A 12,616-nucleotide genomic window follows, 5' to 3' on the forward strand; every position below is an offset into this window, starting at 1 on the left:
AACTCCTTCTGGGTTAAGCATAAATCGATCCCAAAAGGTATAGCAAGTTTTCTCATTATCAAGGTGTCACAAAACATGCTCGATGGCATGACAGATAAAGGAGTTTTTGCTATCCTATTACATGAAGCTTCCAAACAGCTCCAATTGAATAGTTCTTTTTAAAACATTGGCACACAATAACTGGTAAACCGGCTCCGGTTTAAGATGCTTCGTCTGGACGGTTTGACGGTTGAGGGTCAGTTGGTGCGATCACTTCTTCTTTATCCCTCCCTAGACGCTAGAAATCAACCGTTGACTAATCGATTCCAGTTAAAGCTTGAAACACGACTTCTTCATGGATAAGGGTGGAGGGGTTAATATCGAGAGCAAAGGTATGCTTACGGATTGGAGGCACAAGTTCTTCGACTTCATGGATTTCGGCAGGCTGTCTCTTCCCTTCAGCATCATAAGCCGGTTGGAAATGAGACAAGTCTGTGTCCTCTGCCAGTTTGCTGGCTATTGGCCGCATTTCTTTGGTCAGCCTTCGGAGGTCATCATTGTCGAAGTTTTAACCATCCTCCTTTACACCTGGATATCCTTTAATAATGTCCTCCGCTTCAAGATCAGGGATCCATGCCTTGGCTCTTATTAGTGAGGTTAATGCGCCTGCTCTTGCAGCTGCCTTCTTCAGTTCGGTAATCCGGGCTGGTAACATGGCCAGCTTCTCAAGAGTTTCCTTTATTAGTGATGGTGCCGGTTTATTGTAAGCCGCAGTGCAAATAGCCCGCTGGGACCCAGAGTACAACCGTTCAATCAAAGTATACGCCGCTTTAAGTTTCATCCGCATATCTGTGCCCAGATGAGCGATACGAGTGTGTGTGACGGTTTAAAATCAGTGTTCCGATCAATGATAAGGTTCAATGAATTGGATAAACAGCACAAGGAGATACTTACCAAAGACAGCGGAAGTCATGGCGTTGATTTCCCGTTTCAAACCAGCTAGTTCATCTACAACTGGTTTCAGGGCTGCTTCGGCATCCTCAGCTTTTTTGGTTAAACCAGCTTTCTTGGTTTCCCAGTCAGCACGATCTTTGTTAAAAGACTCTTTCAGCTTTTCCATCGCTGCCAGGGCTTTGGTCAGCTCCTCCTTAGCATTCACAGCTTCTGCCTGTTGGGACTTCACATTCTCTTGCAAATCGGCGGTCCGGGCATCTCTATTGCTTAGTTCGGCCTACAACAATGAAGAAATGTGAAGCAATAGGATATATATTTTCTAAAGTACAAAGCGTATAACAAGTTATGCACTTCGTACTTGGGGGCTAATGCCTATTTGCTCTGATTCAGTACATTTTTTATAAAGTCTCCAAAACAATGCAAGCATTATCCTTCACACTTGGGGGCTAATGTACATCTATTCAAAACAGACGCATGGATTAAAACCCGGATTACCTTGCAAAGCTAAACCGTCCTTTGGGGGCTATGCTGAGGAAAGCTATGTCATTACATTGGTAAAGTATTGGCCTTGGTTTTCACTAAGGACCTAACATTTGAGGATCAGTGGCAGAGACTTAAAGTATTACAAAGACCCGGTTCATGATTAACATCATAAAGTGGCCCTTGGGGGCTACTTGGGCTGGCATTTCAACTTTGGAATCAAGAAGTAAAGGGAGATGAAAATACCTCATAGGGTTCTTTCATCAAATTCACCAAACCGGCTTCATAGTCATGGTTTGAGTGCAGACGGTTTAAGAAACCGGAGTGAAGCTCTTCAGCGTTGAGATGGGCATAACTTGATAAGTCAGTACTCCATTTGCCCTACTCCCTAGCAGCACACTCTTCTTTGGCACTATGTTGGGCCAAAATTACGGGATGGCCATGAGAGCTATGGCCCATACCAGTAACAATAACATCATCTCCTTGGCCTTCAGTAGTTTTTGCGGGTGATGACGGAGTTTCAGTATCTCTCATTGGACTAGCCCGGTTTGGAGCTGCCAGTTCAGTGTCAGGCACGGCAGGGTCAGCTTTTGGTGGTTCATCAGTATTGCGATCTTGAAGGGGTGGTTCATCAGCGGCGGCTTCAGGATGAGGACCCTCCGGCTCACGAGTTTGGTCCAGTTCACCTCTCTACTCTTCTTCAAAAACTGCCTGGTCTTCTGACGGATTGTTGACCCGAGCTTTCTTGCTGGGTCTGGCTTTGGCTCTACAGATAAGTTAAAAGAGGGTTAGCATCTTATTCAAGATTTGTAACGCATTGGAAGAAAGAATTTGAAAATTTACCCAGCCACAGTTTTTAGAGGAGGGAGTTGGGTTGCTGTCGACTCGCCAGAGGATGAGGGAGGTGTCACCTGATAATTTGAATCGAACGGATTAAGAGGTTGTCTGAAATAACCTGCCTTGGGATAAGAATGGTCAGAAGTGGAAGAGACCTCAGACCGGCGCTTCCGAACCGGGGTATCAGGTAAACCGGTCGAAGTGACCTGTTGGCCACTGCGCCAGGTTGTCCGGCGAGCTTCATGCTGCTGCGTCTTCAAAATAAATGTTGGGTCCAAGTAAGCAAGAGGATGAGAAAAGCTTACTTTCTGGACTACTTGACGGGTTTTTTGTGTTGGCATAGAGTCTGAACCATAGGAAAGGGTAATTACCTCTACATCATCAGCTTGGATGCCTTCTACGTCCTCCTGATAAAGATCATTGTTAATGAGGTGCATGAAAAGGGAGCCAAGTGAGTCAAGTTCTACCTCAACTTCCGGATCATCAGCATCATCATCAAGTTCCATGTTGATCCGGTCAGCCGTTTTCCGCTTTGAGGTCCGCTTGACGGCTTTGGTTTCAGGAAGAGATGGTTTGACCGCTTAATCCCCGGTTTGCTTTACGACCTTATCTACGGATTTCCGTTTCCAGAAGGGATTACAAGTTGAACACGTTAAAGATATCAAAGATGAAAAGGAAGTATAGTGCTTACAGCAGGTGGTTTGTTCTTGGTATAGAAGGGGTTTAAGCCGGTTTGACTACAGACTGATTCTGATGCATTCAAAATGTTCTTTACGCTTTCAGTGACCTCTTCATCGGTCACGTGAATGTTGATATGGCGTTGAGGGTCTTGAACATCACCGGTGTACTCAAACATTAAACCAGGGCGGCGGCTTAGCGGCAAGACGCTCCAAGATATCCAACAGCGCACGAAATCAACGCATGTTAAACCGTTGGCCATAAAGGCCCGGAACTTGGCGAGTTGAGGGGCATATTTGGCCCGTTCTACAAAACTTAAGCGTTGCGGCATTGGATGGGTGTTGGAAAGCCAGTGATCACGATAGCCTGGAAGGGGATTCTCATCTTCAGGAGAAGTATCTCTGCAGTAAAACCAGGTCCGGTTCCATTCCTTAGGGTGGCTATGCAGTTTGGCATGAGGGAATTCAACTTCCTTCCGCTTTTGAATTGAGACACCACCAAGCTCAGTATTGGGGCCATTTACAAACTCTGTACGCCGGTTCAGATGAAAAAAGTCCCGGAACAACTGAGCAGTGGGCTCTTCTTGTAAATACACTTCACAGAAGACCTGGAAGTTGCATAGATTGGACACCGAGTTGGGTCCAATATCTTGAGGATGGAGTTGGAAACTAGCAAGCACATCTCGGTAGAACTATGACCCTGGCGGTTTGAAACCACGGCCTATGTGGTCGACAAAGACCATAACCTCGCCCTGCCTTGGGGTTGGAGGATTTTCTATTCCTGGAACTCGCCATCGAATTTCAGTTTTCTTTGGCAAGGTGCCAATGCTGACCATCCCGTTCAACTGTTCCTCGGTGACCCGGGAACGAGCCAAATTGCAAGCGGCAAAATGTTTGGCCATTGTGAAACAAAAAGCGGGGAAAAAAATGCCAGTTTACAAATCATTCATGGTGGTATACAAGATGCAGTGGAATAAAGATATACAGGTATGTGAAATTGCATAAACCGGAGACAAATACAATAGTGAATGGCAAGGTCATATCAAGGGCATACATGTGTTGTTAAAGCGGACTATTACAATCAACATAAAGAAGGTTTGCCGGTTTACTAGGGGACTAATGGTATAAGATAGATTGTTTTTACAATGGTAAACCGCCTACGTAGTACAGAGGATACATATCTAAGGCGAAAAGGGCTAAGTAAGGAAAAACAAGTTTCACAGGATCACATGGGAATTTTGGATCTATCGAAGACAGAAAGGCAAAAATATTTTGACCTAAAAAGGGTAGGTGTCACAGCCCTAGCATTGGCCTTCCTTGTCATTGCATCATCATCTTGCATCATGTCTAAATTTCTCAGAAACTTGAAATGGGGACTAACCAAACCCTAGCACCAAATGAATTCGAATAGGCTCAAATAAAATCACTTCCAATAAACCCAAAGTGACTTCAGGAAAAGTCTATCATTTTTGTAACTGGTGAAAACCTCTGACAAAAATGGGTGCATATTTTCCCTAGGTCATTTCAGGTTATTGGATTAAATCATAAGAATTTGAATTGGAGAATTTAATGGCTATAAATATTTTAAATGCTTCAATAATTCTAAAAACATTTGAGGGATGTTAGTAAACATTTTAAAAGTGCCCACAAATTTTCCCAAGAGTTTTAAAAATGGTTTAGTATTATTACTAAATCAAAAACAGAAAAGCAAAATAGAAAATAAAAATAAAAAGAGAGAGCGGGACTTACCTGGCAGAAGCTTACCTGGCGCCCACCAACAGGCCCAGTACTGTAGCTGGCGGCCCAGCCCACAACCGCTGCCCCCTGTCGTCTTCCTCCTTTGACAGAAGTAGAGGGGCGCGTGCTCGCTGCCTGCTGGCCACGTGCAGGCCACCTCCACCCTGCCTGCTTCACTCCCCCGATGCCCTGAACACGCCATGCAACCCCCTGACCCCTCTCACTCTTCCCCGTGTCCCTCCTCTCCTCTGCTCTCGCTCTCTCTTCTGAAGCAGAGCGGAGCCGTCGCTGCCGCTCGCCGTTGCTGCGGCCACCACCTCCCCCTCGACCCCTCGCCGTGCCTGCGAGCTCCGCCTCAACTCTCTCGTCCTCGCCACTGACTCACGCGTCCTTGGCTGCCGTACATCGTCGTCCTCGTCATCGTCTTCACCGACGGGCGCCCAAGATTGCCATCGTTGATTCGCCGGCCCCAGCGCTTCCCCGACGTTGCCGTCACCTCTGCTAGCCCCGCAGTGAGCTCCTCTCCAGTCCCCCCTTGTTCCCCTCCTCTAGCTCGTCCTCTAGCAGCTGTCACCGCTAGAGTCGTGAGCTCAGTTCCGCCGGCCATGGCACCGCCGCAGCCACAGCTCCTGCCCCTCGTGTCGGAGTGCATCAACGTGCTCAGGAGGCCCCCAGGAGCCTAACCCACACACTCACTCCCCCTACCGCGCACCCTAGAACCAACCCCACCAACACCTGAACTCCGGCAGCCGCCAACGTCGTTGTCGGCATCTTTTCTGACCACCCCGAGCCCAAACACCACCACCACTCGACGCGGCAGCCCCCCAGCTTCACGTAGATGCTCCCCGCGCGCCAAATAGGGCCCTGCCGCGAAATCCCGACTCCCTCCGCCGCGGATTTGGTCGCCGGCGGCTAAACGCCGGCAGCTGACGTGGCCGTCATTAGCAGTTAAACACCCCACTAACCAACCCCCCTACGCCACTGACACCTGGGCCCTGCTGCCTAACTAACCCTTGTTTAAACCCCTGTTTAGATTAAACTAACCCACGGGCCCCATAGGTCAGCTTGACCTGTCCACGTCACCGTTGACCGGACCCACCTGTCTATGACACTAAGTGTCTCAGGGTCACTGACCATTGGGTCCCACTGGTCAGGTTTGATCTGGACCGCGCCCTGTTGACCTACTGACGTCATGATGATGTCAGGCTGACACAGTAATCCTTTTCTGGAATTTAAATAAATCTTAATTGATTTGTTTAATTCAGAAATTTTCCAAAACTTTGAAAAATCGTAGAAATTAATCTATAGCTCCAAATGAAATAATTTATATGTGAAAAATTATCAGACAAATTCAAGGAATCCATCTGTACCATTTTCATGCATGTTTGAGCTAGTTAACCTCACTATTTAGGATGAAACATGATTAGGGCAAATTTCATAATAGGTTTGGAGTTGGAATTTGATGTAGTTTTGAATTCCACTTCAATTAAAATGACTTTCTGTTGCATTAGCCCAAACACCAGCATGTTGCCATGTCATGATCATACATCATATTGTTGCATTGCGTTGATTGTGTTTCTTCCTTGTTTGCCGGTGTTTGTCCCCTCTCAGTAGACGTGGTTTCGACGATGTGATCGATGACACCGATGAAGAGCTATACTATATTCAGAAGTGCCAGGCAAGCAAAACCCCCTTGTTCATTCCGATACAATCCCACTCTCTCGCTCCTGCTCTCTTTCACTGCATTAGGACAACAACGTTTCAACTGTTACATGTTGCGGTAGCTGAACCCCTTTCCTCTACATGACCTGACGTTGCCACAGTAAATAGATGAAACCCACTAGCATGAGTAGGAGTTGTTTGAGCCCTGATGTGCCTACTCATTCATGTTTGTTGTCATGCTTGCTACTGCTTAGAGTTGATTCAGGTCTGATTCATCGGGGATGAATTGGAATGTGGTGAATATGTCCTACTGTTGAGAGCTAATTAAGTGTGTGAACACGATTTGGTAAAGGTAGCGGTGAGAGGCCATGTAGGAGTACATGGTGGGTTGTCTCATTGCAGCCGTCCTTACGAACTGAGTTCTGTGTTTGTGATCCATGAATAGCTACTACCACGCATTGGAATGCTTAAGTGCCCCTTTCGACTTATTAATCAACTCGATCTCTGTCCAGGAGTTGCAACTAGTTTCTGGTGTTTGTAGGTAGTGTTAGTAGTCTACCAAGAGGCACCCGGTACAGGTGGGCTTGGGACAGACTAGGCACAGTTGCACGGTGTACCAAGTGGCACCCGGATGGTGGGCTTGGGAACCCTGCACACATCGTTTGGGGACGTGAGCGACACCCCGGCCGGATCTCCTTGCGGATGGAACCCGAATAGGCGATAAACCTGGACTAGAGACTTGTTGGTTAGTCAGGTCGTGGCCGACTCCCTCGCCCAGCTTCCGCTTGAAGGTTGCCGAGGTACATGACGTGTACAGGGCGATAAGTGGCGAGAGCATGTGTGAAGAAGTACACCCCTGTAGGGTTATCATTATCTATTCGAATAGCCGGATTCCTCGGATATGGAAACTTGGACCCCTTGCATAGTTCATAGGCAAGTGAAAGTGGATACTCTAAAACTCGCAAGATAAGCGTGAGTGCTATGGATGGCGTTCTCGCAGGGAGACGGGAGCGGATCCATAGTGGTGTATTGGTATGGTGAATTTGTGGACTCGTGTGCGCCACCTCAAAAGAGTTACTTGCAGTCGTAGTTCAGGTTAGCCACTGAGTCAAAGCTGGCTTGCTGCAGTTAAACTCCACCACCCCCTTTGTTGATATCGATGTATATGTAGTTAGTTCTGATGTAAGTCTTGCTCGGTACATTTGTACTCACGTTTGCTTATTTTATGTTTTGCAGAGAGACTTCAGTCTCGTTATTAGTTCCACGTGGACTTCGATGTTTAGCTTGTTACCTCAGCTACGATCTTGTGCCCTTGGCAGGATCTGGTAGATAGTCAGGCTTCTCAGCCTTTTTCATTTATAGATGTCTATACTCAGACATGTTAAGCTTCCGCATGTGCTTTGTTTCTATGCTATGATTGTTGGGTCATGAGACCCATGTTTGTAATATCTCGCTCCTCGGAGCCTAATGAAAAAAGTCATTGAGTCGTAGAGTCTTGTTGTGATGCCATGTTGTATTGCACATATTGAGCATATTGTGTGTATGATTGAAATGCTTGGTATGTGTGGGATCCGACAACCTAGTTGTTTATCCTTGGTAGCCTCTCTTATGGGGAAATGTAGTCTTGTGCTTCCATGCGCCATAGTAGTCCGCTACAGCCCGGTTCACCGGAGTCCTGCTAGCCCCGCACTACAGCTCCGGAACACTTAACTGGCTGGCATGTGATGCACTTCATTCCTATGTTTGTCCCTTCGGGGAAATGTCACGCGGTGACATCCGGAGTCCTGCCTAGCCTGCTACAGCCCGGTTCAACGGAGTCCTGTTAGCCCAGTGCTACAGCCGGATTCACACACTGCTGACCGACATGCTCGATGTTGATTCATGTATGCCTGTCCCCGTAAGTTAGTGCCACTTTGGGTTCACGACCAGTGATGTCGGCCCAGGTTCTCTGTCGTATGGATGCTAGCGACACTATAATATACGTGAGCCAAAAGGCGCAAACGGTCCCGAGCCATGGTAAGCACTACACCACAGCACTACATCATCAACAGCCAGGTTGGTCGGAAATACAGCTTCCGCTGACAAACAGTCGGTCGGGAAAGAGTATTGCCAACCGATACCGTCTATTGGGGAAAGTCCAGACGGGAAAGCCCTTTCCCGACCGACATATCTTTCCCAACCGGCTGTTGGGTGGCTATGGTGCATCTTTCCCGACCAACAGTCTATTGGGCCTGCCATGGGCCTTTCCCGACCAACAGACTGTTGGGGTAGCCATGGGCCTTTCCCGACCAATGGTTTGTTGGGGTAACCATGTACCTTTCCCAACCAACATTCTGTTGGGGCTTGCATTAGCCTTTCCCGACCGACTATAAGACAGGGTTTGTTTTGCCGACCAACAATCATATTGTGTTTTCTTTTGATGACCAACATTGTTTATCCAACCACAACTTTAATTAACATATGTTAAAGATTGTCACATACATATAATTCATGTTTCTAAGGATAATCAACAAGACACTATATATTAGGTGCACCAAACATTTTGTATTCCATTTAACTAACTATCACATACATATACTTCAGTCTGTTCTAGACATAACCACCAAGACACCATGTCACGTACATACACTTCACTCTGTTCTAGACATAACCGTCAAGACACCATACATCAGGTTCACAGAAGGACAGCTAAAAGATGCAACTATGATACATCAGTTATACAAAATGAGAGCTAAAACATCCAGTTGATGTGGATCGCTGGCTTCATGGCTCATAGTGAGTCCATCCTTGTGTTTGCTTCCTACAAAAGTCCAACAAATCTCAAATATTACAATGCTTAATTAATCTATGAAATTGAATGCAGGCAGAATTCACATGTGCACTACGCACACACAACATCACAAAATGAAGAATACACTTACCTAATCTAAAAAAATAGCATATCCATACATGAAGACTGCCAATCGACTTCCAGCAGTAGCCATGGATGTGGCATAGAAACCCTCAATCAACTTTTTGTATATCCATTTGGAAGGAAATGCATCATTTACTTTGTACAATTGCTGAGCATATAGTGTTCCTGAGGATATACCTAAGTTACTGTACTAGCAGCCAATATTCCAACACTTGTTTCCAAAAAAATAAACATACAACTTTGAAGATAGTGGATACAGTGAGCTAAAAGCTAAATATATGTAAGCGTGACTCTTTCAGTAGATGTATAGATTTCTGGTAGTTCAAACTGGATAAATGGAGTTGAAAGTTAATTATAGATGTGACTCTTTCTGAATGCCTAAAAGTATTATCTTAGCTCACCTAACATTGTTTTGGGCAGGAAGGGGGAACACTTAAAATGTACATGTGTCCAAAAGGTTCCAGCATTTTCACCCAGAATGGAAATAGGATTAAGAACAAATTAAATCCCCAAAAATAAGAGTAATATGATGGAAAGAAGCTACAACAGCAAAGTAGATTCACCTGGTATCCTTGCCAAGGTAGGCGGACGCAGACTACTATTTAGCTTTGACTTGAATACACCATGATAATTGAAATCCTTAGTATTGGATGATATGCTCTGTTGAATTTGGCTCAAAAGGTTAAATATTCTAGATTGTATAATCAAAGCCATGAACAAAATCCATCAAAATCAGGCATTTAAAGCAAGTAGGCTGGGACCAATATACTATGCAGAAAATAGTTATTATTGAGATGAAATTATACCAGTCATACATGCCATCACTTTAGCCTGCACTACAATAGTTATCGAAATAAAGAACAATGCAGAAGAATAATTAGAATGCTCAATGCTGCATATAGTTCACCCTAACAAATGGTTTAGTTCCTTCTAATTAATGTATGATTTAACTCAGAATGGATAATTAGTATGGAATATTAGATAGTGAAAAAGTTCTAGGTGATGCAAATTCATTTGTACATGGGGATTTATCCTAAAGGCCCGTAGGGTGCCTCTAATCAGTAATTATAACATAATTGTAGGTGAGGAATTGAAGGTCGCCTTTCCTATTTCCATTTCTTCCCAAGTGAGTATGCACACTAGCATAACCAACACTTCCCCTGTTCACGAGAGGAAAAATGAAATCAAGAGAGTATGTTAACTTATCAACACATCAAGTCATGGATGAATTGTCACCCTTTTACGCAAGAGAATTCTATAAAAACTGCTGACAATCTAATAGAGTATCAATACAGGGCTATGGTGACAAAGTAAACTTGAATTCTAAGTTCAACTACGAGTATACAAATACAAAGCCTATTGCCTGCTATGCTCTGCTTTACTAAATTAGTTGAGATATGGGCATACAAAAGCTATTATCTACTGGATGATACAAATACGACTATACAAAATTTATCCAGCTTCTGATTCTTTTATCATACGCAACATACCAATTTGTTTTATTGATAAATTAGTGTCTAAGTGTATATTCTCAAAAAATAGCAGAACGGTGATTCAGAAACTTTATTTTCATGCAAAATAACAAGAATAACAGCAGCCAACTTGAGAGATCCAACAACACCCTAGGATGCCCACTTCCGATGCCATGTATTATATGACAAAAAACATCATATTTGCTAAACTTGTACACACACCATATTTATGTCATTCAGATAACCGAAAATGATGTGGATTAAACTACACTCCATTCATAACACAAAGAGAGAAATTGACAGTTTGAAAGTAAGGATGTTTAACTACCAAAGTTCCTCCAAATTGTATCCTATCCCTGTTTGTATAGTTCATATGATTAATAGATGCATAAACATACCTGATAATGAGCTAGCAGGTGAAATTTACATAGACAGGATTCCCAGGACACCATGTGCTACAAGTTCTCAAAAATCCATTTCTGTAGCAAAAAGCACACTGATATTGGCAATGCTCTTGGAGGTAAATAGGCAAATGCGGACACACCATGTCTCGATTGAGCCATGCAATCTTCAGAGTGTCAATGCTGTCAAGTAAAAGTAACAAATGCATCTATAATATTCAGTTGGTTAGGTACAGACTTGCAACTTCAGAAAATCTCCAGAAAATCTCCCAAAGAAAATAATCATGGATTAATGTACAAAAATCATGTATTCATACGCTTACTATCAAAGCATTAATCATGTATAATGTTGAAACAATAAAATAAATACTTACACTGGAACCACAAAAATCTACTAAAGTTTTAGTGGCCTTCTGTTTTAGTTAGTAGTTGAGTAATTGCCCAAACATCCACCAAACCTATTCAAGTTCGTTTCACCCTACAAAAAAACATTATCCAATTAAGTCTGCAAGCAATCACACAATGTAAATAAACAATAATAGTAATCGATGGCTAGGGTTCGAACTTTACTTCTTCAAGAACTTAATTATTTCCATGAATCAAAGCAGAACTGGTTTTTAAAGAAACCAATCTGTAGAGAGATGGGGGCACCAGCCACTGGGCTATGGAAGGTTCATCGCTTGGAGTTAAAATCTGCACACAGACACACACACACACACACACACACACACAGAGAGAGAGAGAGAGAGAGAGCTTACGGATGTCGTTGCCACCATGCATGTCTAAGAGAGATGGGGGCACCAACCAGGTAGCCACCACACTCCTAGTCGCTAGAAGATAAGGGAGCAGAGGCCACCTACCTCGTTCTGAACCACCAGGACCGAAAGGACCTTGTCCCGCTCAGATCTGTTACCATGGGAGGGGGGACAGGGAGCTGGGTATGGGTTGGGGCGATGGCGCCATGGGAGCGAGGGGAGAGGTGGCCTTAACGGGCGCTTGGGCACGAACAGGAAGTGCCACCGGTGGCAGCTGGGTGAGAGCATCGGCGCCACAGACCACCTCCACATGGGACAAAAGCAGCGATGTGGGGATGGTGATGGAGTGGTGGGAGGAAGAGATGGACAGAGTGGGGGAAGCATCGCCGAATGCGAGCGCCAGCATCGCCGCCGCCGCCGCCGCTCAGATCAGGATGGGGAAGAGATAAGGGGGAGAGGTAGTGGTGTGGTGTTGATTTTTTGGAGCCGAATGGTGTATGAGGAGGGGTTTTTTGAGGGAAATGAGGAGGTGGGCTGTGAGGGCGCGCGGCATGAAAAATTCGGCCTGGGTTTCGCGCTAAGTCGCGTGCACGGCCCAGTTGGCGACCCACGATCGGTCGGCAATATTTCTCGACCGACCGTGTGACAGTACTGCAATTATCACCGACCAACGGTTTGATGCTATAAATTTTAGCATTCCTGACCGACAGTTGGTCGCTATATGTGAGTAATACCGACCAATAGTCTG

The 12,616-nt window shown here is 45.0% G+C and overlaps 1 long non-coding RNA gene across 2 annotated transcripts; it reads right to left on the reverse strand.

The window, feature by feature from the left end:
- Positions 1–8,839: 8,839 nt before the first annotated feature.
- Positions 8,840–12,358, reverse strand: LOC123188492 (uncharacterized). Of its 2 annotated transcripts, none has more exons than XR_006494717.1 (5): positions 11,684–12,358; positions 11,488–11,591; positions 9,804–11,296; positions 9,248–9,405; positions 8,840–9,126 (listed from the first exon to the last, which is right to left on the reverse strand). It is a non-coding gene; the product is annotated as an uncharacterized lncRNA (long non-coding RNA). The 2 variants fall into 2 exon arrangements; XR_006494718.1 differs by having other exon boundaries at positions 9,642–11,296.
- Positions 12,359–12,616: the final 258 nt, after the last annotated feature.

Source organism: Triticum aestivum, chromosome 2A, assembly GCF_018294505.1.
Source record: "Triticum aestivum cultivar Chinese Spring chromosome 2A, IWGSC CS RefSeq v2.1, whole genome shotgun sequence".
NCBI classification, from domain to species: Eukaryota; Viridiplantae; Streptophyta; class Magnoliopsida; order Poales; family Poaceae; genus Triticum; species Triticum aestivum.